The 27,966-nt window shown below is 36.6% G+C and overlaps 1 long non-coding RNA gene and 1 pseudogene across 1 annotated transcript; both read left to right on the top strand.

Moving 5' to 3' along the window:
- The window catches only part of LOC150068502 (uncharacterized), a 473,749-nt pseudogene that overhangs the window by 255,595 nt on the left and 190,188 nt on the right, over nt 1-27,966 (top strand).
- LOC150068503 (uncharacterized) lies at nt 1,311-27,117 on the top strand. The gene is made up of 4 exons (XR_016536497.1): nt 1,311-1,420; nt 2,744-2,798; nt 25,716-25,768; nt 26,924-27,117. It is a non-coding gene; the product is annotated as an uncharacterized LOC150068503 (long non-coding RNA).

A 27,966-nucleotide genomic window follows, 5' to 3' on the forward strand; every position in this document is an offset into this window, starting at 1 on the left:
TAAATGGATAAAGAATAATTGCTGTTGTGGTTTGAAAATTACCTGGTATGATGTGTGGAGTGGAAGCACACTGGTTGATTAGAATCCCACCCCCTACCCATCTCAGCTCACTGACTCAACCAAGTGTCCATCTACAAGTCTCCTTGGAGAATGTGAGCCATCTTCCTGGCGATAGAGCCATGAATGCATGTGGGTGTTCCTTCAGTATTCTTAGCCTTAAGAATTCTATGCAAAGGACAGGATAAATCTCATTGACCAACGGGAGGGATTTGATGGAAAAACATTGTGTTTGTGAGTGTGTGGGGGAGGGAGGGAAGCTTAGACACATGGATGGGAAATTTAGAGAAAAGAAAATGACAGCCACGATTTTCCAGACTCTTCTTAGTATTCAAATAGATGATAGATTGATAAGTAGACAGACAGACAGACGGATGGATGGATGGATGGATGGATATAAATGTAACTCTAGCTATAGATGTGTAGATTTGATATTCTATATTCAGATAAATAGCATTTGGTGGCTTTTCAAGTTCAAGTCAATATTCTGAAAATTCATATTCAGTGTAAGGAATTGGGCTGATCCATGAGATTTAAAAGAAAAGATGAGATCCTTTCTCTCAGAAATTTTCTCAGCACAGGGTAGCTCTAGCCTCATATTAAAAAACATTCAATTAAAGAAATATCTGCCCTAATCACTATTAATCTTAGAGAAACATTATTATTGAATTGTTTCCCCTTCTTTCTCTGAGAGGCTTATGAGTAAAGTGATTATATATATATATATATACACATATAAATATATATACATATATGTGGGCTGAATTTGTCCTACTAACAATATTACTCACAATATCCATTCACCTATAACGCTCCAAAGAGTTAACTGCTGGTTGGATGATATACATTATGCAGCCACTTATCAATGTATGTCGTCTGACACTTGTACATTACTTAACGCTAGAGGCAGTTTGTTAAGTGAAATTTTCTCAGTACTTTGGAGATGGATACCCCAGCAAGTGGTTCAGTCCCCAGTCAAGTTCTACATCAAGTCCTAAAGTCGGAGAAAATTATGCCTAAAGGGAACTGTAAAGCAAACAGTAGTACCAACAAATTAACGTGCTTGACTTTGAAGCTGTAATTGTGCACACAAGCATTGTTTTATTTGTTACGATTCTTTACTTGGAATTTTATATCAGTAGCAAATATGGCTCCTGAAATCTCTGAGGGAATAATGTCTCAGCCTTTCCTGGACATCCTGTCCTCCTTTCTTCTTCACAATTAGCAAACTGATCACTTCTCTTCTTCTCTTGTAGGCTCTGGTTTCCATCTCCCCATTCCTGTGGATCTGTCCTGTATTCTTCACATCCTGCCTGAAACTCTTCTGTTTCTGAAAAATAGGCAAATGCCTATTGGCCAAAGGGTGAGGGATTATGATCAGAGGTAGGAATTAAGTGAACTAATTTCAATGAATCTCAGAATATTGCCAACTCTGTTACTAAATAGGCACTTTATTAATGAAAACTTTAGTCTTCACGATTCTTCTTTCATTGTTTGTGGTGGTATGTTATTACTCTTCATTTATGTGCTGAAATTTACTTACTTATACTTGTAATGACCGTTGATGTAGTTTTGTACATTGATTCCATTTTTTTCTTCTTCCAATAAAAATCTACTAACTTCTGTTTTGTTCTCTCCCATTCCAGAATGACTGTTGCACAGGAACTGGGAAATTTTCTTAGAATGGCTATTCTATAATTATTTTCTACTTGGGAATTCTGGCTCCCAAATATTTGTGAGGGGCGGAAACAATGACTTCATACAAAACTTGTGGAATCCTTACAGAAATGACATTCTTGTCTTACTGCTAAAACATCCTGACAGGTTCTTGTCCAAAGAACATGAAGCCAGTTGCTGTGTGTTATAATCCTTGTATGTAGAGCCTGTTTTCATCAGGACTCTGAAAACAGGAGAAAGAGTGTCTGGCCTAGCTGAGTGGCAGACAGTAAGAGAACTGCTGAGATCTGAGGGAAGGCCTAGGGGTAGCTCAAAGAAACTTAAGGAATATAAAAAACGCTAATTTTAGGAACAGCAGAAACCAAGGCAGCACTCTGCGTTCTGTCTGTTGTTAATCTGCCTGGTAGATTTCATGTTAATTGGTTCACAATTTGAACTCGAAAACCTAGATTGGGAGTCATGGTCATGCTAGGCCAGGAAAGCCGTGTCTCCGTGCATTAGCTTTTCTCTTTAATCAAAACCAATGATGAGGCTGGCAATGTGGCTTAGTGATCAAGTGCTGGCCTTGCATGCAGGAAGCTTTGGGTTTGAATCCTCAGTACCATATAAAAGAAAATTAAAAGAGAGAAATAAAAGACCAGTGGTAAAGATTTGAAGGGAGAAGCCTTATCTGTGAAGCTTCAGATTTTATGTGTCTCCTGGAGCAATCGGCACTACAACTCGATCTATTACTCTTCATTCCCAACCACTGCTATTTCTTTCGTGTTTCTTTTCCCAATCAAGTGCCCATGCCTCTGCCACTTGAGCATGCATTTATTGAGACATAATCCTATGGCACTTCTCCACTTAAAAGATTCTCTAGTAGGTTTAAGCTACTAGCACCAGCTAGACTTTTGTGCAGATTAAAAGAATGGGTGATGGTGTAAATTCGCTTGTCCTAATTAAAATGCTGTCAGGATCCCTTTAGTCAAGGATTCAAAGCAATTTATTTCCTTCTTATTCATTCCAGCTAAATATTGAAATCAAAATGATGGGCATTTTTTCTATTACCTCCTCTCAGACAGGTAAGATCAACCTCTTCATTCATAAGAATTACCAGTTTCCACAGTGTTAGTAGAGTATCATAGTCTATAGTATAATACAGTCAAAGTTAGTCTCCTCAGATTATCCAAAAGGATATGTGATAGATGTTTGTTTTAGTCTGTCTCTACTACTATCATAAAATATCCGAGACTCAGTAGTTTATAAAATATACAAGAGCATTTTTACATAGTTCTAGAGACTAATAAGTTCAAAGTTAAAGTGCTGATACCTCATGAAGATTTTCTGATTGTTCAGAAAGGAAGAAGGTTAAGAAAGAGTAAAAATGGGTCAAACATTTAATTTTTCTTGTTTGAGCTACTAGCATTTGAACTTCCGTGTTGTGGCTTTCTGAGCAATACATTGCCTCCAGCTATGCATTTTTGCTGGTGAATTTTGAGACAGGGACATGTGCCTGTCCCAGATAGATGCCTGGACTGCCATTTTAGGAAAACCATTTTAGATATTCCATGGTGGTTGAGATGATTGCCACTGTATTAACTTCGTTCTGTTGAAATGATGTCACATGGGTTTATCTCCCTGGGCCACAGTCATCCAAACTTCCTAATCTTAGCTTCCCATGCAGTTAAGGATGCATCCTTGTACCCAGATATTGGTTGAGAAGGAGTTTCAGGAACACTTCTGCCCAGGCTGGCCTCACCCATGGTCTCTCACCCCCATTTTCAACTTCAAAAGTAGCTTGGATTAAGGTGTGAGCCTCCAGTGCCTGGCTTAAATATCCATCTGCACCAGAGGTAGAGTCTTCATGCTTTCTCTTAAGAGTCCTCTCTTACTACTGTTACAATGCAATTAAATTTCAACATGAATTCTAAGATGGGTGCTGATGGATCACGCCTATTATCATCGCTACTCAGGAGGCTGAGACTTGAGGATGGTAATTGGAAGCCAGCCTGGACACCATTGTCCATGAGACTCTTATCTCCAGTAAAAAGAATGCCAGAAGTGGAGCTGTGGCTCATATGACACACACACACACACACACACACACACACACACACACACACACTTCCAAAATAAGTTTTAGAGAGGGAAAACACCTCTTGCTGAAATCATTATTTCCTACATAGTAATGTTGATTGTCCCCCTCCTTTGGCATTTAGGAAGTTTAGACTAGGTGTATATAAGTAGCACAAGTTATTTATATCATTCATTAAATTTGTGCATATTAACTACTATGTAGCATTAATAATGTATTGTGATATGAACATGAACTGGAACTAACTGATTTCTACATTTCAGAGTATGATTATTTTATATCTTGGTGCTTCTTTTTGTGTAAAATTTGTTCAATTTAAGAAATGGTATAAATTTAAGAATGAGATACAATTGAGGATGAGAATGGAAGTCACATAATGCCAATTAGCCTGGGAGACTGAAATCTACTAGATAGACATTCAAGCAATCATACTATGTAATTAAGCTCCAATAAAATCTCTGGACTTGGAGACCCATGGATAGATTCCCTTAAGAACAACAGATCTCAAGCTTGATAGGGAAAAGACTATGGAGATGCTATAGTTGCTGTTTAGCATCTCCAAAATTCTACTCTTTCACTGTAGTATCCCTGAAAGCAGTACCCTCCCATCTCCCAAGAGTTCTCAACATCCTTCTTGCAGATTCCTTATTACTGCCACTTTATTTATTATAAGCTTGCAAATGATGTAAGAAGTGAGGAGGTCTCATGAGCCAAATTTCTAGTTGTTTAAACTCTGAAGAATTTGGCTTAAACTTGGCACAGTCAGGAACTGAATTTATTAGCATTTCTTACTCTATCATGCTAGTTCTTTTCTGAAAGAAACTAATCATAGATTCAGTTTTGGCATATTTATGACAGACTTCATTCCCAAATTTATTATTTCCCAAGTTGGTAAAACTAAATGCAGGTGTTTAAAGAAATCGGCCAGTTGGGACAGTAATATCTCAAAATCTTTTTAAAAAAATCTTCTTTCATTAGCAAGCTTAAAGATAAAGAGACAGAAAAATTAAAGAGTCTTAAACATTCAAAAAGGAACTCACATGCATGATAAAAATTGAATCAGTACTGAAATTTTCTGTGAGAACATAAATCCGTTGCCTTCCTCCACTGGTAAAACCTTTGTGCTGAAAGCAAGAATAGTTCTCTTCTTACATTCTTATATTTGTTAATTTATTAATGTTATGACAGATTGGGTGTCTTAAGGTTCTCTTGTTGGTGTGCGAAATTTCTCACTGCACATCCACTCACCGATTCTCAGTGTTTTATACAATCTGCCCCCATATCACTAATTAGCAGGTTCCATTTCAATTTGTTTAAAATCTGTTTACATCATTTTAGAACAGTTTTATTACCTTTAAGTAGTTGTACAAAGGAGCTGCCATTCAACAAAGTAGTTTATGAATACAGTGCATCTTAATCAATGTCACCCTTTACAACATTCTCACCCTCCCCTCCCAACCCTTTCCCCTGCTTTTACTCAATGTTTAGGTTATGTATTGGATGTTTTTGCCATTTTACAAAGCATCTTACATATACAATGCATCTTGATCTGTGTCATCCCTCCAACATCTTCATCTCCCTTCACCCCACCCCTTCCCTGATATTTCTCAGTTCGGTGGCACATGCTTGTATTGTACTCTCCTCCCCTGTTCATTCCTCTAGCCCTCTCCTTTTGCCCCTTCCCTCTTGCATGTACCCATTTCTGGGTATTTATTTTGGGGGGCTTTGGCTTAGTCTTTCTAAATTAGTGTACTATTTATATTCTGCATCGAGTCAATTACATTTCAGTTTACTTGTATAACCTCTTGTATACCACCCATTGTGTTGACTTATAGATTTGTAGGCACAGTCTAGCTCCCACAAATGTAGGAAAACATGTAGCCTGTGTATTTGTTCCTTTTTTCACATCTACTAGTGCTCATGTCTTTAGCCTTTTTGACTGTGCACCTGCTTTAGGAATGTTTCTCTGTTTCAGGAGCTGGTGGCTTGCAACTATAATACAGGTACTTTGAAGGCTGAGAAAGGGAGGATCTTGATTTGAGGCAGGCCTGAAGAAAAGTTTACAAGGCACCTTCAACCCATAGTTAAGTGTGCCTTTCATCCCAAATTACATAGGAAGTTGGCTTTGGAAGGATCGTGGAAGCAGAGAAGCTTCCACTCTCACTCCACAGAAAAGAAATTGGAAGCAGAGCTGCATACCTGTAATCCCACTGACAACAGGAGGCTGAGAAATAGAGGGATCACAGTTCCCATATGAGCCCTAGAAAGAATCAAGACCTTTCATTCTAAAGATAACTAGTGAGAAACAGATTTGGATGTGTGTCTCAGTGGCATTGTGATACCCTACTAAGCCTGAGGCTCTGAGTTTACACTTCCAACAGTGCCCAAAAATTTTAAAAAGGAAGAAAGAAAGGGAGAGAGGAAAAAAAAGAAATATGTGTCTCTTTTCTCACTATATCAGTTCACATACAGGTTTCTTAATGATGACTTACTATGTGTAAAATTCCACATAATATTCCCAGGATCACATTTTGCAAATACTCAAGCCTTAAAGACCTTATTGTCAACGGCATTCTATTCTTAGATTTGAAGAGTGTATATTTGTATGTGTGTGCATATGTGTGTGTATGTGTCGAGGCATATTTGTTTGTTGGCCTTTCTTTTAGAAAATATCTTCCATTTTTTAAAAGAAACTCCTAACACTCCCTGAGGCAATCTTTACATAGAAATTGGAGAAAACTGGACATATAACTTTAGAACCCACTTTAATCTGACTGAAAGAACTGGATTATCCATGGAAAATTGTACTCACCAAGTTTTATCTAGTTGTTGAAAATGAGCATAATTTCTCAGAAATTAAACATAGAAGAGCTTTCTGCAGATCGGTGGATAAACAAGATTTAACACAAAGTACTACTTTAGACATGTTCTCTTTTGTTGTTTCCCTCTTCTTTGAATTTTACTGATAATTCAAATCCTTTCTGGATGATTACTTCATAATACTTTATAAGATGTTTCAGTGTTGACTATAGTATCACCAGTCTAGAAAGTTATAGATCTTGATTTCATCTGCATTTTGAAACCTGCCAATTCAGGGAATCCAGTCTCTCAAGTCATGCAGCCTTTTGTGGTTTCAGATAATTACTGTAAATTTATTTTTCAATGATGAAACCTGTTTCGTATATATATGCACAAAGGGATCCAGGAACCTTAAGGGGGATAGGTGGGTGGTAAAACATGGAAGAGGTGACACTGATCAAGATAATTGTACACAAAAGTGAAAGTGATGAATGAAAACACCCTGTACTTAAAGATAACAAAATAAGTGTGGATTGCACCTCTTCTGTTCACCTGAAAATGTTTGGGGTATAAAATTAAATGATTAAATTTAATATAATTTGTGAAACATATGGTAGCAATGTAAGATACCATTAGTATTATTTCTATTTTCTATGCCTGATTTCATTTTCCTCGAATTCTTTGTAATCATTGCCTGAGGTTGGAAGAGATGTTTGAACATTGCCAAAAGTGATATGGCATAAGACATTATTTGGACCCAAAGCATAGTAGTTCTAGTAGCTTCCGCACACTGTTCATCTCTAGAAGGAACCCTCCCTGTGTGTTTTTATAGGATAGATAGCTTTAATTTGTTTCCTTTGATTTTCTCTCAGCTATCACAGCTAGCAATCCTGTGGGAAGCTTTCTTTGTCTTATAATACATTTTTAAGTGAGATGGTATAACTGTTTTAGTTTAATGCATTTTTTTCTTTGAGTTTTCTGTAAGTGGCATTTATGAGCAATTTCAGATTTATTCTGTTATAATGGCATTTTAAAAAGATTATCCTTAGGCATTATGATAGCTTTAGAATAAATCTACCTAGAAATTTCATCTTTAGCATGAAAAAGAAAGCTCCTAAATGTCTTTAAATATAGTCCATCTTTCAAAGACCTTTCTGTTTGGAGACAAGTTTGTCTCCCGAGTATATTGAACAATAGTAATTCATGGCATTTATTCAGCCCTGTGTATTTTCAAAGCAATTTGCCATCATCAATTCATTTAATCACCCAACAATTCCATCACTGAAAAGCAAATGTGACCAGACCACCACCTGAGTCAGTATTAGTGCCCCAAATTGCTTTCTTTGCTCACATTTTTCTAGCCCAGCTTTGTTTAAAAGTTACTCTTGGAACAAAAGAAACACTAAGTATAAGTCACTTGCCCCAACTTTCTTGTCCTTTATTTTGCTCTTAAGTAGACTAACCCACATCATTTGAGTGGATTCTGCCTGTGTCCCTGTTACTTCTTAGAGGTAGTCTGAGCGTGTAAATTTGAGACAAGCTGTCATGGTGTAAGATCTGTACGGAGAACTTGCTGTACTCTCCCTTTCAGGTCCAACTCAGATGTTATTTTATAACTGGAATGTTCTATGAAGCTTCTCCTTCTGTCTTCCCTTGGCTTAATTAATCCATTCCTCCTGTGTTCTCACAGAATTTTTTTTATATATACATATATATACTTCTGTTACAGATTGTGGCATAGCCGTAGAGCCTGGCATGGGAACATTTATAACAGCCTGTAACCACAGCTAACTTCTTTATCTGTCTATTGTCATTCCAGAACACAGAAGCTGGAATAAGTAGGGATGCAATGAATCCTTTGTTAGGAAACAGCTGCTCCAGGTGGCTTCCACATAGCCAGCCACCTATAGAGAGAATCGGGATATCTTTTTCGTGGTGCTAACACTCTAAATTCCCCTGATTAAGGAGATATATTTTGATGGTGAAGGTCAGAAGCAGATTGAGAATGCCACAAAGCAAGGACCAGTGAATGACACTGGACTATAAGTATTTCAAACAATAGTAGTAATCACAAGCAGGCATCTTCTTCAAAACCTTCATTAGCACACAGAACTGTTCACTGTACTGTTTCAGAGCCTCTAGGGATGGCCTTGATGTCTCACCAATAATCTCCCTTCCTAATCAGCACATTCTGGGCACGGTAAGAATGATTGCCACTGCACTGACTCAAGATAAAAGAGTCAGGTTCAGAAGGACTCAGGAAAACATCTCACAGTCCTATGGATGTCTAGAGAGCCAGCCTGATAGGATTGGAACTTCATCACATGAAGATTATATTATTCTGTGTTGGCCAGGACCACATGGCTAGCTTTTCAGGATTGCTTGCTTCTTGGCCTACCTGCTGACTCCATCCTTTCTCTTTCCTCCTTTGTCCATGAACCTATGAGTGGCAGAGTCTGGAGGCGACATTCAGTGGAACTTTTCAGTTCTGTGATTCTGTTCACAATGTGCACAGCCTCTCAAAGGCCGCCTGTGGAACATGTCCCCATTAACTGCACATAGACCTCTGATCACAGGAGGGTGAGGACAAGAGCTGAAACCATTATTCTCCATTCTAAGATGTCTAAAGCAGACCACAGCAGCTTTCATGTTTTCATTTCCTACTTTGAGGTCTACACCTTGAAGGGTACCTTTCTTCTCAGGTTCCCCAAATGGTTTTTATTCTCAAAATTATATTAAAAAATAAAAGGCAAAGCTATTAGTGCATACATGCTGTTTTAAGTAGCACAATTCTCTAAAGTCTTGAGTACAATTACTTAGGGGAGTTGTTTGAGATTTAAGATGGCAGGTATGCCTGATAGTAGAGTGGACTAAGAAGTGGCTTACTGCAGCATCTGAGAAGTCCAATTGAGAATTACCTGACACAATCTAGAGCCACTAGTGATTTACATCAATAAAAAAAATCAGTTAAATTTCCAAAGTTCTATGGCACTTTGAAGACATGGGTATTACCTAGTCATATATCCACCTTAATGTGTTGAAAGCTTCTGTTCTTTCATTTATCCCAAATATGTCATGTCATAGAATTAGTAGAAGAGAAAGAAAGATAAGAAGAAAAGATCATTTGTGCATGTGTTGTATGACATGAGCACATATATGTGTTCTGCTCTATCACTGGGCAGAGGCATCCGAAAGTCTCTAAACTATTTCCTGGTCACCATTTCTTCCTTTATCCCTCTCTTTATTCTCCCACATCCATAGGGATGTGATTTTGATAGACTTCATTTTCAGAGCACTTTAGGATTAATGTGAAAATTGAAGAGACCTAACACAACTTTCCCAAATCATCTCCTCCTACCAGATCTCTCACTACCCAAAAAACACATCATCATCACTCACAGGACATCGTCTACATTCAGGTTCATTCTGGGTGTTGTATCTTCTTTGGGCATGAAAAAGTGTGTGACAGGCAGCCATCACTACAATGCCTTACAGAGTCTGGCAGAGTCATGTCAGTGATGGAGAAATCCTATGCTGCTTCATTGAACATACACACACACACACACACACACACACACACACACACACACACACACAGCCCACCCCTGGCAACTGATCAGTTTCCATCTCTGACATTCTCCCTTTCCAAACTGGTTGGCAGCCTAATGCATATATCCTGACTATGAAGCATTGAAAAGGAATGAGCTGTCAAGTCATGTAAGGGTATATAGGGCAACCTTAATTGAAGTCAATCTGAAAGAGTACATTCATTTTTTGTTGCTGTGGCAGTTGGTTGTGGGATTTGAACTCAGGGCCTGGGTGCTGTCAGTTGAACCCTCTTTGATCAAGGGTGGCTCTCTACCACTTTGAACCACAGTCCTGTTTCTGATTTTCTGGTGGTTAATTGGAGATGAATCTCACATATGTTCTTGCCTGGGCTGGTCTTGAACTGTGATCCTCAGATCTTTGCCTCTTGAGTAGCTAAGGTTATAGGTGTGAATCACCAGTGTCTGGCTGAAAGGATATATCTTGTCTGCTTCCAAGTATATGACTTTCATTTATGTTAACTCTAATCAATAGCTTGTATTGTCTTGACAAAATCTTAAAAATTGATTGTGATGCCTTCTATGTTATTTTTATGGTGTGTGTATGTTTGTGTGTATGTTTGCTGACAGTAGGGCTTGATGCTCAAGGCTCTGGGCCTGATCATCATCCCTTAGCTTGTTTACTCAAGGTTGGCATCACAGGTTCACTGGCTGATAACTGAAGATAAAAGTCTTGCCGACTTTCATATCTGAGCTAACTTCCAACCTCGATCCCCAGATCTCAGCCTCCCGTGAGTAGCTAGGATTAAAGGAATGAACCACCTGTCCCATCTTCATTATTTATTTTCTTTCTCTCTCCTTCCATTCTTCCTTCCTCCCTCCCTCTCTCCCTTTCATTCTGGAGCTTGAATTTAGAATCTCACATGTGCTAGACAAGTGCTCTGCCACTTGAGCCACATAGCTTTCTTTGCTTTATTTTTCTAAGAGGTTCTTAGACTTTTTGACCAAGTTGGCCTCTGACCCTGTGCCTACTGTCTAATCCCCTGAGTAGTTTAGATTTTATGTATGCACCAGAACACTCAGATAGTTTTTTTTAAGTATATTAAAGGTTTCTTTGGTAGCACTGAGCTGCATGAGACCTTTTGAGAACTGATAGGTGGTAGGGAACAATAGACAGAAGTAATACAAAAAGTATTGAATTTATGGCCTCATGTTAACATTTGTGGCCAGAGAATTGTGCAATAGAATTAGTGTATCAGTAAAAAAAAATCATAAATGTCATGGTGTTCACATGAAAGCTGTCAATATGATTAGGTTAATGATATCTTTCCTAAATAACACAACAAAAGTATTTTGAGATCTTAACATACATATTGGTTATTTGTGAAATTGAAGAAATAGCGAAGATTATAAAAGTAGCAAGGTTTATATTTAAGTGTAAAAATAATCTAATAAGTGTCTTCTAGATAGTGGCAAAGAGAGACATTGAAAGTTTCTTACTTGGCATAGCATAATAGTCATTTTAAAAATTAATTCATCAGTGAAAATTTCATAGAATGTTTAGATTTCAGGATTCTTTAGAAAAGTCAATAATTATTAAAAATATTGAAAATTACAAAGGAGAAAATAGGTACAGTGATATTTGTCATAGTGGTTATGAATAACTCTCAAACAGCTGACTTATAGTTTTCATTCTTTGAGATCTAATGGAAAAAATAGGGTAGGAGCAGGGAGATAAGGAGCAAACCACCAGGCACTAATATAAATATTTTATAAATATTAGCTCAAAGCAACCAATAGCATGCCAAATGTGTATATCACATTAGTACAATTGGCAGGCATTAAAATTAGTGAACAATTTTACATTGTGTACCACTTCCTTTTTTTTTAGATTTATATATTTATTATTGTAATTAATAGAAGGGTTACATGATATTTGCCAGATAGATGGTGCATTAATTCCCATACATTGATACCCTTCCACATGTCTTGGTCCCCATTTCCCTCCCCCCCCCCACCACCCCTCATCTTATTTTCCCCCCTTCCCTATCCAATTTCAAATAACCAAATACAAATATAGCTGATATATCAGGTAACGAAGTGAGATACTGTAACAATATGAGATAACCAAGGGACAGCAAAAGAGATGAGAGATAACACAGTACCTTAACAACAACAATCATTCATTATATCCCTTGCCCATTGTAAATGTTTTAAGTTCTTTATCCACTATCTTAAGAAAATGATTTTCAAATAAGCTGTGCTCTGTTTCAATAAAGGCTCTTTCAGCCACCTCAACATTGAATGGATTCAAAATGAATTATTAAATTATTGGCTCTTGTACTAGATTCAAAAGACCTTTGTCTGTGATTGTGAGGGTAAGACACTTTTGTCTCAAAGCATAATCTTAGTCTGTGAGCAACACTCTTCTCTTTCTCCTCTTTTGTCTGTCTCTATGTCTCTCTCTGTCTGCTTGCATGTGCTATATATGTGTGAGTCTATCTTAGTCTCTACAACTTTCTTTCAATATATTGTATCCTAAAATTTTATGGACAAATGTCAGGAACTTACTGAATCTTTCATCATTTAATTAAATTAAAATCTCAGTTTTTTTCTAATTAGCCTAAACTGTAAAAGGTAGTCATTTAAGTTCATTTGAACCATTTTTTTCATACTTAACAACTAAGCATTTAAAAGTAAACTCACATTTAAAGTACAATACTTGAATTTAAAATAACTCTTGGTTGGGAAGCTTTAGTATTTGTGTACTAATAAAATTATTTATGATTACTTTTGTTCTTTAAATGATGACGTTCGTCATGACCATCAGAGTAAGTTTTAATTGTGCTCAGGGCAATTAGCTTTATTTCTTCATAGAGTACAGAAAAAACTGTATAGCAAACAACAGATGATTTGATTCCTTGATACTACATACATAGAAAAAGCCAGAAGTGGTGCTGTGGCTCAAGTGGTAGAGCTCTAGCCTTGAGAAAGCCCAAGGAGTGCCCAGGCCCCAAATTCAAGCCCCGAGACTGGCACAAACAAAACAAAACAAAGAGCCCCTTGGCAAGTGTTAAGATTATTTACCTGGGAGAACTAGTGTTTACAATGGTCCGTTTCGGGGCTGGGCTCTAGCTCACAGATCTCCGTACTTCTGAAGGAATTTGTACATAGGAGTGAGAAACCTGTTTCCAGGTGTTTGGTATAATTACACCCTGCTGGTCTTGTAGAGGAAGAGGTTAGGACTTTAAGAAGAGCTATTCCACATTTTGGCTTCTCACAGTTTGAACATATTAAAATTAATTAAATGGAAGGTCACTTAGAGAAGTTTCTGATGCCCTTGGGTTCCCAATTAACTCAAGATTTAAAATGAAATAAAATAGTATGCGTGCAACCTGTTTCTTTGGGTAGAGAGAGTCATTATCGAAAAACAATGCCTGTGGTCTGATGTGTTCCTGAGACTGGTACATCCAGTGGATGAATGATCCAGTCTGGACATCCAGGTGGATTTCTGGTAACCACAATGGCCATTCACGGCCTAGCAAGGAAAGGTCACTCTTTATGTCCTTTAGGCATTCACACCCTTTGTTAGATTTCAAGATGGAGTTTATTGGTTGAGGTCGAATTGATGCTCAGGGAGAGAGAAGGAGTCTTACCCCTGGAGAGAAGAATAAAGGTGGCTACTGGGGATAAGTGGTCAACTAGGCATTCATTTTGTTTTTCTGAACTTCCAACAATGATAATAAAATGAAGACCATTGTGTACATCTTTACCATATCTGTTTCTTTGTTCTGTTCTCATATTCTCTTATAACAAGTACTTTTCCCCAAAGCATAATGCTGTTCCTCCGTGTAGCTTCCCAGTTCATGAAGTACTGTTTAAGTTCTTACATTTCAGTACACCCATATCCCATATCATAGTGTCCACGAAGCAGCAACCATTCCACTGGGCTTCCGAGTTACCTAGTTAGAATGGTGGCCAAGTGTTAGGCTTTTAGATTCTAACCATGACAGAATAGGGGGGAGTCTTCAAGCTTTAGCTCTTACAAGTGAAAAATGATTCATTCCTCGTTCCTTTAAGAGAATTGTAGTTTAAAATATCTTCCATTTCAGGCATTTTTTTTGGAATATGTGTGTATACAAATACAGATATTTATGAAAGTCTCCTTGAGTCATAGTTCTGTAATCTGGCATTTCTAGAGTGATACTGGTTATAACGTAGGTAAGAGATTGAACTCAATTAAAGGAAGCAAAGTGTTAGAATACATTTCAGCTATAAACTAAAGGTTCTCATTTGCTCCAGCTCTCACTAATGTCCTGCTGTGGGATAAGATTAAGTTGGAAACTGAGTATGGTAGGATCAGTACCTTTCAACCTTCAAACTGAAAGATTGTTCTGATCCTGTGAGTTCAAAGTGTAGAAAAAGTATGAGAATTTTTGTAAGGACTTCGTAAATTCTCTCCTAGAAAATCATTGAAAAGCCTTTCTTCCATAAAATATCTTCCTACAAAACAAAAGAGGAAATTAGGTAAATTATCTAAGATTATCCATTACTCACCTGAGAAGGGACCACTTAGTTTTCCTTAATCAGAGATGATGTAAATGAAGAGTTCTTTCCAGCTTTAAGGTCAAATGGGCATGAGCAAGATTTCTGGCTAAAGGATTCCATCAACTCTGAAGCTATGCTTGTTTTCCTTCTTCTTTCTTTTCTAACCAGGGGTTCCTGAGCTGTGTTCGTAGAAACAGCTACAAACCCCACCTTGCATTGAGGTGGAAAGGAATGTTATTAAGAGTATTGGTTTCAATGGATGTCTCCAAAATGGGTTATGGCTAATCTTCTGAGCCATTAATGATATTCATATGATAAAATGTTAATGTTTCTCTTCTAATTTAAGTGCATTTCTGAACATACCTCAAAGCCAAGCTGTACTAAGCTGAAATGAGGAATGTGATTGGATTTGATTTTAATAGAACATAACATTGATGGAATTGAGATTGACCTCATTATGATTCTCAATTCCATACTAGATCTTTGCTTTAGGCATAAAAGAGCATATGGTAATAACTTTTTTTAAAGCTTTGCTGTTAAAGATTTAGTGAAAAGATTATCTAGAATACTTTTTTTAACCAAATATCATATTTAAATAAGAAGAATTCTTTAAAGCACAAGCATTAAAAATTCACAGAGCCTACAAAACTAAAGATAGAAAAATCTATTAGGTTATCTTTCTTCTGCCAGTAAAGGATTACTTCAGAGGGAAGAGCTATGAAAATGAAAATAATAAATGAAACAATTATAATACCAACTAGTTAGGAAAACAACTGAAATAAATATTTCATTTTATGAGGTATCATACCTCTTTTTATATATTAATGTCATATCCCTGAAGATTTTACAATTAAATCATTAACTACTTTTGTTTGTTATTTTTAAACCTAAGTGATTTTGAACCCTTTTTGTTATAAATAAGTAGCTGAAAATTGAGTTTGATTGAAAATTCCCAGTGCAAATTATCTGCTTGTGGTGATTTAATAAGCTTTGTCTTTTTGGTTCTGAATTCTCAACACAGGATTAATTTAATCACATATGTATGACATATTCATTTTGTTATATAATATGCACACAAATTGAAATAACTCAGTTGTATATGTGCATTAGAAAGAAATTATCAGCAAGTTTATGAATACAATACAATTTTATTCATAGGATTCATTTTACTGTTACTCATTTTTATTTTCAAGAGCCAATGAACCATCATCCAATGACACACAAAATTGGACAACAAACTTTAAGTTTGTAAAATTAGAGTATCATTGATACTTGTCATTTCAAAGAACGATCACTTTCCTTTCAGGAAAATGTTCCAAAAAAAATTCTGGTATTGAGATTTCTTTTTTCTCACCCTGCTTCTCTTTAGCAGAACATCTATGGCTTTGTTTCTGGAAATGAAATGACCTTATCCAACCACAGTACAGCTGTTCAGAATGCAATGGGGCTGGTACCTCCAGGGACTGACTGCCCCCTCTAATCTGGACGTGTGAGTGGAATGCTGACAACCACAGTTGAAATGTGGGGTCCCAACAAGGATCATTCCTCTTCCTACTCTTTTTTTCTGCCCATCCCCTAAATTCCTGTTAGATTTCAGGATTTCACCTGCAGATTGAAGTCAAATGAATGTCCAGGGCTTAATGGTCTTGTCTTTGGAGAAAGAAAAAGAAGGAAAAAAAATGGGATGGGGGGAACCAAATGAAGTAAATACCACCAGTAGCTATTGTTAAAGAAGGACAATTATCCACACACAAAAGGAATTATTTTATTGTCAATAAAAGTTCAGATACTAGTTAGCTATGTTCAAGAGAGTAGCACAGGATTGTGGGATTATCCCAGCCAATCTCTAACAAGTTGCCTTCTTCATCACTTACAGTTTCCTGGTCACACTTGCTTCCTGTTTCTGTCTTCTCGAACTCCTGCAGCAGTCTTTGAGAAGCTCAATTCTCCCTAGAAAGTTCTCTGCTTGGATGAATTATTTGTTCTTATCTATCAGTGTCTCAGACCCTTCCTTAGCCAATTTATTTTGTCTTCATTTTGATTTGAATTTTTTTTTCTGTATTCCTGGTGCCTTGGTCATTACCTGTTATATATTATCATGTATATTAATTAAATAAAAGTTTAATGAGAAGGGATATCATGTAGCCCTCACCATGACTAGATGGCATATGTATTGCTATCTCTAGTTCATGATGGAAAAATTAGCTTTAGATAGTTAGGTTAGATAACTTGCGTCACTCTTACACACTAGAAAGGGGCAGAAGTAGAATTCACATTTGGCTTTGTATGAATGCAATGCACATCTTTAGACATAAAACTGTACTTCTCTCTTTACTGTGTATATCCATAAAAATACAAATTCACAAATCTACATACATCTTAGGATGGCTCTTCTTGCATCTTTTTTTTTTAGTCAGTCGTGGGGCTTGAACTCTGGGCCTAGGCATTGTCCCTGAGCTCTTCAGCTCAAGGCTACCACCCTACCCCTGGAGCCACAGCACCACTTCCGGTTTTCTAGCAGTTAATTGGAGATAGGAGTCTCCTGGACTTTAGTGCCAGTGCTGGCTTTGAACCAAGATCTTCAGATCTCATCCTCCTCAATAGCTAGGATTACAGGCATGAGTCACCATTCCCAACTTCCTCTTGTATCTTATGTATAAACAGAGTCACATTTGCATTTTCATTTATTTTAAAAAGCCACCTAAGAGGAGTTGTTGAATCGTGACTTCAACAATAAAGCTGAAAATGTCGTATCTGCACTTAAGGAAATAATTTGCATAAACAATCCAAAAATATGACTTTATAAGGTAATCTCTAAGTAGTTTGGGGGGCAGAAGTAGTTTTGTTGGGCTTTCAAAAATTTATGAAATTTCTCATCACATTTATCTTTATGCTTAACTCTAGCCACAAACTCTGATCATGATGGAATAATCTAGTCAGCTAAAGGAAACGTTTAGATAGAAAAAAAAGCAAAGGTGGACTACTAGGAAAGTTGTAAGGGCAGAGGAGTGCAACTAGGAAAAAAAATAGAGTGAGTATAATCACATATATGAAATTGATAAATCCCTGACTTTGTACAACTAATATATTGTAAAGAAAGCGTTCTAGTAGGAAAACTCAGGTGTACTATGGATTCATCAAGATTTTACTGAGACAGCATAAATTGATCTCTTTCCTCACTGTTACAAATACCATGTTTACTCTCTGGGACACTGACACATTTGCACAATAGGTGAGAAATCGCATCACATTTCTTATCATGAGAGATGTGTGTGTGTGTGTGTGTGTGTGTGTGTGTGTGTGTGTGTGTGTGTGTGTACTCATGCCTCAGTACTGGGTATAGTTACTTTAGAGTATTTCTAGTTGAATACAACTTATTTTATGGATGAAAGGAAACATAAGAGTTCTATCCATATTTTGCCTGACCGTTTGTTTACTGGGAGGTAGCAATGCCCAGCACTGGGTAGGCTGCGCCTTTTCCTACATCGCTCCACACAGGGCAGGTGAGCGCCCACTCTGAAGAGGTAGGAATCAGAAACAAAGCCAAATCAGTAAAGCCAAACAAAGCAAAAAGAACCAGAGGCAAATAATCATCACAAAACCTCTTACAAAATCTGCAAAACATGCTGCCTTACCTTGATCCCTCAATAAATTAATTCATTTGTGACTTTATATAGCTAAGGAATTTAAATGAAAAGAGATGCTATCTATATAATAAACCCAGTCATACATGTAAGATAGACATGTGGAAAGATTGATTTTTTTGAGAAAGATTAATAGAAATAACTGAAATTATTGCTATTATATTATGCATTAGAGACCTTTTACTAAAATATTGCTAGGGTAAGTAAAAAGAAAGGACAGACTTTTCTTCGATATAAACTCTGACTTTACTAAAACAGAATGCTCATCATTTAAATTTAATTCTTGACCCAGAAACTTGAGTTTTTGAACAAGAAAAGTTCAATCATACACCAAAAGAAATGTTGCTTCCATTTATTAGTTTCTCTTTTAGCTTATTAGAATGTTTTCTGTTATGAAATAAGCTTCATTAATAATCATTTGCCCAGATAACTGTGCCCACGGATCACATGGCAATCAATATTCAAATTGTACACAATCCCTGGTCCAGACGTGTTATCCTAGCTACTCAGGTAGGTGAGATGACAAACAAATCTGGAGATTCTTAACTCCAGATAACCAGCAAAAAGACAGTGCCAGCCTTCAGTTGAAGCCCAAATACAAACCCAAAAAGAATAAAAGAGAAGAATATTAGATTTTTTCTTGCCATTTGACTTTTCCATGTCTTACTGTGAAAACCAGCTGCTTCACTGTCTGTGTCATGCGCTGATGGGATAGAAATGGTTGACAACAGCAGTGGCATTCATTACTGACCACTTTCAACTTTGGCTTAAGACCTAAGTAGCCTTTGAGCAGGGGGAAAGGCAGATCTATTTTTCATCTTTGGAGGGATTTCTATAACAGCTCTGTTAATTTGCATGCCTACTATCAGTGTACAGGGGTTCCTTTTCTTCTCCATCCTACCAGCACTTACGTTTATTCTTTTCAATAATAGCCATGCTTACTGGGATGAGGCAGTATCTCATTACAATTTTGATTTGCATATTTCTGATGATCAGTGACCCTGTTGACCATGGATGATGGAAGAATGGATAAATAGATGTGATTCATAAAGACAATGGAGTGTAATACTCAGGCATAACCAAAGAAATAACCAATGAAAATACAATATTAAAGGTGAGGATGCAGCTAGTCCCAGTGAGAGCGCAAGTTAAACCTTAGTAGCAAAAAAAGAACATAGTTATCAAGAGTTGTGATCCCATGTGAAAACCCTAAAACTCTGCCATTGTTCTGCCATCTATAGCCAGCCAGCTTAGAATTGTGTGCTATTAGTTTTTCTAAACAAGTCCAGGGTAGCTGGTGGATGAACTAACAGAAACAACATACCCATCCCTTCTCTATTGCAACAGACTAATTGCGATCCCCAAAACTACAACACATACAGGAAGCCCTCTTATTCAGTATCCTAAAAGCCAGATGCCAGCTGGACAATCTATGGACGTGTCTATTGCAATAGGGAATCCAGATTCAATCACACTCATCATATGCATCTCTTTTTGAAGTTAAAATTTAGAAATAAACTTCCAATGCCCCATCTATTGATAAAGAATAGAAGCATTCTCTTTGAATGAGTTTCTTGGATATTTTCTGTTGTATTACGAGCATAAACAAAATCCATTGTGCCTCCTTTCTAGAAACAATTTTAGTTTCTTGGTGGGGGGTAGGAAGAAAATGTTAAGGTGTTTACAAAGTTGTCTTTTTTTCTTTAATATATTTTCATTGTAATTAACAGAAGGGTTACATTATATTCGCCAGACAGAAGGTACATTACTTCACAAACATTGATACCCCTTTTCATGTTTTTGTCCCCATTTCCCTCCCCATACCCACTCCTCTCATCCCTATCCTATTTCAAATAAACAAATATATATAGAATATATCAGATAACAAGGTAACATAATGTAACAATACGAGATAACCAAGGGACATCAAAAGAGATGAGAAATAACATAGTACATTAAGAACCACAATCACACATTATATGGCTCTTGTTTCCATATCCTAGAGGTCCTTCCATTTAGCCTCATCCTATATGGCCTTATGTATCTAGGTTTTGCCCTATTGTAAACCTCTGCTAGGAGAGTCCAAGGTTTATACTAATTATTACAAATGAGGGAAATCATTGAGCCTATTATGTTCCTTTGAGTCTGGCTTACTTCACTTAATATGATTTTTTCCAACAAAGTTGTCTTTGAACAATCTTTTTTTCACTCAACAGTGCTACAGGAGATTTCCTAAGTCAAGTTATGAATACAGGGCATCTTGATCAATCTCACCCTTCCTTTGTTCTTCTCCATTTTTTCCTCCCATCCTTATGTTACATAGTTCAATATTACATCGTTTATACTGAAGGGGTCGTCATTAGCTTAACTGCGAGACAGTCCTTTTTTATGTTATTACTGGGTCTCGAGTGCAAGACTTCGTGCTCTTTCTTGTTTTTTTACTCAAGACTGCTATTATATCAACTGAGCCACACCTCTGCTTCTGGGTTTTTGCTAGTTCATCAGAAATGACGCTAAGAAGCTTTCCTACCCAAGCTATCTTCAAACCATCATACTCAGCTTGCTAGTATTATAGGTGTGAGCTTCCAGTGCCCAAGTCTTTTTGTGTAATAGTTGCTAAAGTGAATAAAGGGATTAGATTGATAAATCAGATAAATGGATGCCCCTTAAGAAATCCTCTAGTGTTTTAATTTCTTGATTCTGACCTCCTTACATGCTGTGACTGTGTCCTATGTATCTTTGTTCTTCCTATTTACCTGGCCCAGTGCCCTCACATGACAGATATAAGCATTTTTTCTTCATTTGAATTAATGCATTGACAACATGTAATCATGTCTGTGAAAAACTGCTTCCCCTTAAGGGCGAGAGTGGTGATTGTATTTGCTGTTTTCTCCCATGCTCAGTGAGCAAGAAGGCAATATTAACAGCCTGTTTGTGTTTCATTTTGATTGCCATTTGGTCAGCTGGAGCCTGTGAAATATTTATGTACTGTGTTTAAGAGGACCAATTTATGCTGAAAGCTTCGGAATTATCTTGCAGCCATCTTGAAGTCACAGAAAATTGCAGTTGGAGTCATAGAAATGCTAGAAATCAAATGATTCAAGTGACATTTGCTATGCCATGTCAAAACATGTTTGGATTGCTCCCCTAAACACAGCATTGAAAAGCGTTAGCCATTAATGGTTCAGAAGATTTTTTTTTTCTGTACTAGCTCTGTGCTTCACACGCATATGCATTTAAGGAAATGTAGATGTGCATAGTTTTAAAAGTCACAGAAAGACTATCAAAGGCTAATTATCATTTTTAGAGTAAAATTCTTTGCTTCCCACTACCCAAATTGTTTCCTTAGATTGGACCTTATCTCATTTTTTTAAAAAAATTGATGACTAGTTTATGTGAACACAAAAGGAAAGCCACGAAAGGAAGATGTTGAGACTCTTCAGGTGGTAAGGGACTCAAAGAGGAGTCCAATGGGGTCCACGGTAGGAAGGTGACTATAGTACAGGAATCCTCCATAGCTCCTCTCTTGGCCTTTGTGCTGATTGGGTGATGGCTTGTGGGTTAACCCTGTGGGCTTTTTTCTGTGGTTGAATAGGCACCCAAGGGCATTATGGGAAGTGCTATGATGAGACACAGATTATGTGCCACATGTTAAATCCAACACTTTTTCTGTCTATGTAGCAATCTTTTCTGTCTCTCATCTCCCTCTCTCTAGTGGAATACCTAACTTGCCACAAGAGAACAAAAATACAATGACTGCTCTAGGTTGCTTGTATATTTTTATCTTTCTAAACAAGATGACTGAACAGTTCAGGTGAGATACTGTCAGTGTACTTACAATCATTTTTTCACTGAATACGAAAACTGAGCTCTGCAAATCCATCTGTAGACATTGTTGCACATTTTCTCTCACCTTCATTCTCCTACAGTCTGTGTCTCATCCTTTTATGGAATTCTTCACACTTTATGTAAACACACAAATTCTAACCACAGATAAGCTGTTTATTATGGAGCAAGGCATTGGTTCATTTTTTTACATTTATTTTCTCCTTGTAGTCTTTGAGGGAGAATTACAGATGTAGTTCAACAACAAGGGTCAAAGCCATAAAGGAGTCTAAGAGTTCTATTTCGTTTAAATGAACTGCATCTGAAGGGCCAACAGCCTCCAGTGAGGCTGGTTTCCCTTATGTCTGTAGCACAGTTCTTCAACAAAACATCTCTCAATTATGGATGTAGGTATTGCCTTGGAATCTCCACTATTAGGTGTACTATGTTTTCAAACTCATGTCTAGTTATTCTTGTAGTGAAAACCACACTCTAGAGAAAGACTTGAGAAACACTGACAGAAGAATAAATTCCTTGAAATCATGACAATCACCCCAAACTCTTTCTTATACCACAGGTATTATTAGTTATTTCTGGTTACTGAATTATAGGTTGAAAAATTAGCTCTCAAAAATTTAAAGACAGTATTAAGTACTAGCTTGGAACTAAGTACCATTCTTATGAACTTCAACTTTCTCAAAGTATTGAGATTAAGGGGTGATTTTAGATGATTTTTGCAATGTTTTGTTAACTTGTATTTTGCAAGTTTACAATATTGTGTCTTGGTGTGAGTCTTTTGCATTCATTTGTTTTGAACAGTTAGCTAATACTTTTAATAAAGGAAATGTGCCCTCTGTAGTGGAAAAATGTATTGCTATTTATGTTATTCTGTTTATTATTTGCATTTTTGTTTGTTTGTGAGTCCTGAACTCGAGGCCTAGGAGCTATTTCAAGCTTTTTTGTTCAAGGATAGTATTCTACCACTTTGAGCCACAGCATTACTACAGGATTTTGAGTGGTTAATTGGGAATTCAAAGTCTCACTTTCCTGCCCAAGCTGGCTTCGAAACGTGACCCTCAGATCTCAGCCTCCTGAGTTGCTAGGATTATGGAAGTAAGCTACCAGTACCCTGGCAATTTGTGTTCAATGAATCAATGTTGATTCTTCTATATTGATCCTCTATTATTCATATATAATTGGTCATCTATTTTTTTACCCATTTTCATTATCTTATAGTCTAAGATAGTTCTTTGGCTTATATAATGTTTTGTTTAGAGGAAGCCATTATTTTAATTTTTAGAAGATTTTTCCCCTCTCTGTCTCTCTCTCTCTCTGTGTCTCTCTCTCTATCTCTCTGTCTCTCTCTGTGTCTCTCTCTGTCTGTCTGTCTGTCTGTCTGTCTCTCTCTCTCTCTCTCTCTCTCTCTCTCTCTCTCTCTCTCTCTCTCTCTCTCTCTCTCTCTCTCTTCTTCAGACTACAAAATCACTGCATAATGCTGATTGACCTGGAACTTATACTCCTCCTGTTGCATTGTCTGAATGCTGACGTCAAAGAGCGTGCCACTAAGCCTGATGGAATAATACTTAGATTTTTATTTATTGGAATGATTCTGCTTGCTTTTCTGATAAAATTATATATCTGACATATAAAATCATACATACACTCAGTTTATTCCTCTTTGTATCATTACTTTAAAGGTGATATACTTATTTTTTCAATATTTATATTAATCTTTTTCAGGTTAAAAGTCTTCCTCATAGAGAATCCTTGACTATACATCTGTATTTGAAAACAAACTATGCAAAAATTTATAAGGTGTATGTGTATAGAATTTTCTTTAATTGAAGAGAGATTGGTATTTGTATTCGTTTCTTTGATGGATCTCAATCTACAAGAAGTCTTTTGTGGAGGAACTTGTGTCTCCAGAAAAGAATCTCTTTTCAGTGTACCACCCCTCTGAGTGGTGTCCTTGAATCTTTTCACAAGTTCAGTTTACATTGAGGAAAGAGTAATTAGGCATCACAATGACCAAGAGAATCTGAAAGTAATTTTTTCTTATAGAGACTTCATAGTCACTCCTGCTTTCATTCCCACCCTGCTGCTTGGATTTCTGTGTTCCCTAAGTAATCAACTTCTAAGCTTAGCAAATGCTTTCCTCATGAACGTGGCTCAATCCTCTTGGTAAACTGACTTCCTCTGCCTGAGTAGTGGTTTCTCCATTTGGCTAATCTAATCTTCTCTCTTCCATCTGCTTTCTTCCTTATAAATTTTGGCTGCCATCCCTTATCTCCTGATGCTCCAAGCCTTGGGTACACTTCTGTTTAGAATGAATATCTTTATTTTGGGTTTAGGGAGATTTAGGGAGGGAAAGGAATATAGATTATGGAGGTTACATTTTCCATTACTGAAAAGAAAATGATCAATGTATGCTTTTAAAAATGCAAATTGTATTTTATAGTAAATTGCTGCTGATATATTTACCATGTCTGACCTTTGGTTAGCAGTATTTTCACTTTGGACATTACTTTCCAAAATTTAAAAATGCTAAAAACTCTTTACCATTTAGCTTGATAACCCAAAGCAGAGCAGCTTGAGTTCTTATGAAATGAAAAAATAATTTACATAGTGTTACTTTTGCATTTATCCTTTAGATTATGTTCTTCAGTTTATCTTATCTAGTCTAAAGTAAGATACTTTAATAGGCATAGATTCCGTATCATTCTCATGAGATTTCATTCAAAGCTTTGTTTATCTGATTTAACTTATGAAATATTCCCTCTACACTATTACCTATTTTCTCAGTCAATGAGATCTCATACATGTAAACATTATATTCCATTCATGCAATCTGAATAATTCTGCATACATTCTTGATTCATTCTCTCGCTCACGAACTGTCCATTGAAATATATTACCTTCTTTTGTAGATAAAATGTATTAAGGGTTTCTTAATACAGTTTTAAATAATGGATGACTTCTTAATCTGTGTTTGTAACTTTATGATGCCTTCAAGTCAGCCACGTTTCAGCAAAAGAATTATGGTGCAAGTTTGTTTTAACACTGGTAATAAAATGAAACTGTTATAGGTAAGAATACATTACAAATGAAGATGAAGCCACTAAATTATGTGTGTTCGCATTTAAACAAAATGCAGTATTTACAGATCACTCCTTGAAGCAAACAGTATGGATGAAGTTTTTTTTTTTTAACTTGGGAAACAATGATAGAATAGAATAAATTGTTGGATAAATGAACAATTCCTCCTCCATGTTCACTTTAGCAATTTTTTACCCAGTCCAAATCCTGATGTAAGCTAAATTTAATGGGTGATTTAGTTGTGGCTTGATTTAAGCATAAAGTTTAACATTTACCTATAGGATGAAGAAACTCTGGTTTCCTTTTGGGGGGGGTTCTAAGTTATGCTGGTTCAATACAGATATTACTTGAGGAATTTTGACCTTATAAAGGAACCCAGGGTGTTGTGTTAGGCTGAATAATATACTTCTGTATCCATATCCTAATTTTAACCCCCATATTCTCCAGATATGTTACCACATATGACAAAAGGACATTGTGGATGTGATTAATTACTAGAGGTGAGTAGATTATTCTGGTTACCCAGATGGATCTGTGATATCATTCCAGGTATCCTTTAATGAGATGGAGGGAGGGAGAGAAAACTTCAGAAGAAAAGAAAATATGATAGGGTACCAAGACATGTGAAAGGGTATCAATGTATGTGAATTAATGCACCTTCTATCTGGCAAATATCATGTAACCCTTTTACTAATTACAATAAAAAATGCAAAAAAAATATGATAGAGGAACAGAGACACCAGAAGACAAATGGATGAAAGAGTGGGCCAGATCCAAGGAAAATGAGAAATGTGACTCTAGAAACCGGAAAAGACAAGCAAATGAATTCTCTCCTAGTGTTTTAAGGGATATTGTACTCTCTCTAATATCCTGAATTTAACACAATGAAGTAATTTCTAGATCATTGATTTCCAGAACTCTAAGATGATTTAGTGTACTTTGTGATATAGCAACAATACAAAACTAATACCACCCCAAATCACTGCAAAAAATACGAAATCAGATATAGAACAATAAAGCCAAATTTATTTCCATCTCTACCCAAAATGTATGTTGATTGAAAATAGATGGATTGCTTGTAAAGTTTCTTCTGCCACTATTTCTGTATAAAGACTTCTGAGTTTTTTTTATTAGGTAGAATATTCAGTAAAATGATTTGTAAATGTTATCGAAAGTAGTCAAGCATAGAAATATCCTCAGGTTCAGAAAGAGAACAATTTTCTTTTAATCCCTCCTGGAATTTTCCTTTTTGTACTGTGTTCTCAAAGGGGAAATGAAATGAATTATATAGCATAGTAATTATAGAGAAACTTCCCTCTAATTTGCTTCCTGACTCTTTTAGAAATGACCATAGCGTGCATCTTTCTTCTACGAGTATTCAAGGGGAAAATAAATGTAATGGTAGTTTAGTACAGAGTGGAAAGGTTGAACTGCAAAACACTTTATGAAGTTGGGATTTTAAGAATTTGCAAACTTTAAAAATTTGTGACTTACAAATTCTATCCAACATTCCTGTATCAAAGCAAGCAAAACAGTCCTCAAATTCTTGGGAGGATTAGCCTAAACCTCTATACTGGTTTCTTCTTGAAGCATAATAAAATATGTAATACTTACTTTTTAAAATACCAGTGCTTTATTTATGTATCCTTCTACAGATTTGGCTGAGCTCAGCCACTGAGTTGTTTTGTAGTTCCTCCCTATAAGGCTGTTTCGTCATGCTCCTGCATCTATGAACTGTAAGGACTCTGCTGAGGTTGGTGGTCTAAATCTCACTAACAGGCATGACAGTTAAATCTGGTTATTGGCTGTGGCCCTCATTCTTTTCTATCTCACATCTAATTTTCCAAAAGGCTAGGCTAGATTTCTTCAAATGATAGTGGAAGCTTCACAGGAAGATCAAAGTAGAAAGAGGAGGTCTGGAAAGCCCTGCCTGAGAGGACACACAGTGGGATTTCCATCACATGCTCTTGACATTAATCACAAGGGCATCCCACTTACAATAGATGAAGAAGCAGTCCCCACTTCTAATGGGCAGGGCATTAAGGTTGCATTGCAAATAATGTGGATAAAGGGTGATATGGTACAGGAAAGATACACTACTGAAATCAGCTACCACATTTCTACATAAGTTCCATCAATTTATTTTTACCCAGATAGAGCGGGTCTCCAGGTATTCCTCCTTTGCCTTTAAATCATTGACGTCTAATGTCTGGGGCAGGAGAACTGAAGATGTTTGAGAAAAAAGTGATCATTTCAATGTGTGAGTCTGGGTGTCATGAATATTTGTTTGTCCTTGTTTTTATTTTTCACATATTAAAACACAAAAATATATATTATTCTGTTTGGGTAAAGGCTATCCTGGATATTCTGAAAATTGTTTCATATAACAAGATATTATAAACCAGGTTTATTTTGATCTCTCATTTTAGGGTGTTGATGAAAGGAAAGTGATTGCTCTACCTATCATTTGGTGGAGCCGTGTTGAAAACAGATGGGAAATGAAGAAGATGAATCTAGGGCAGTGGTCTTCTGCCTGGCTGCACGGTACTTCACCCAGAAAGCTTATGAAAACATTAATGTTCAAGCCCAACCCAACTGCAGATGTAACTTGACTTCATCTAATACTTCCCAAGAGAAGCTTAATGCATAACCAGGACACAGGACCACTGACTCGTCTTATAAGGTTAATTTGGAGGAG

This window comes from Megascapheus bottae, chromosome 1, assembly GCF_031878675.1.
Source record: "Megascapheus bottae isolate mThoBot1 chromosome 1, mThoBot2.hap1, whole genome shotgun sequence".
In the NCBI taxonomy this organism is placed as follows: domain Eukaryota; kingdom Metazoa; phylum Chordata; class Mammalia; order Rodentia; family Geomyidae; genus Megascapheus; species Megascapheus bottae.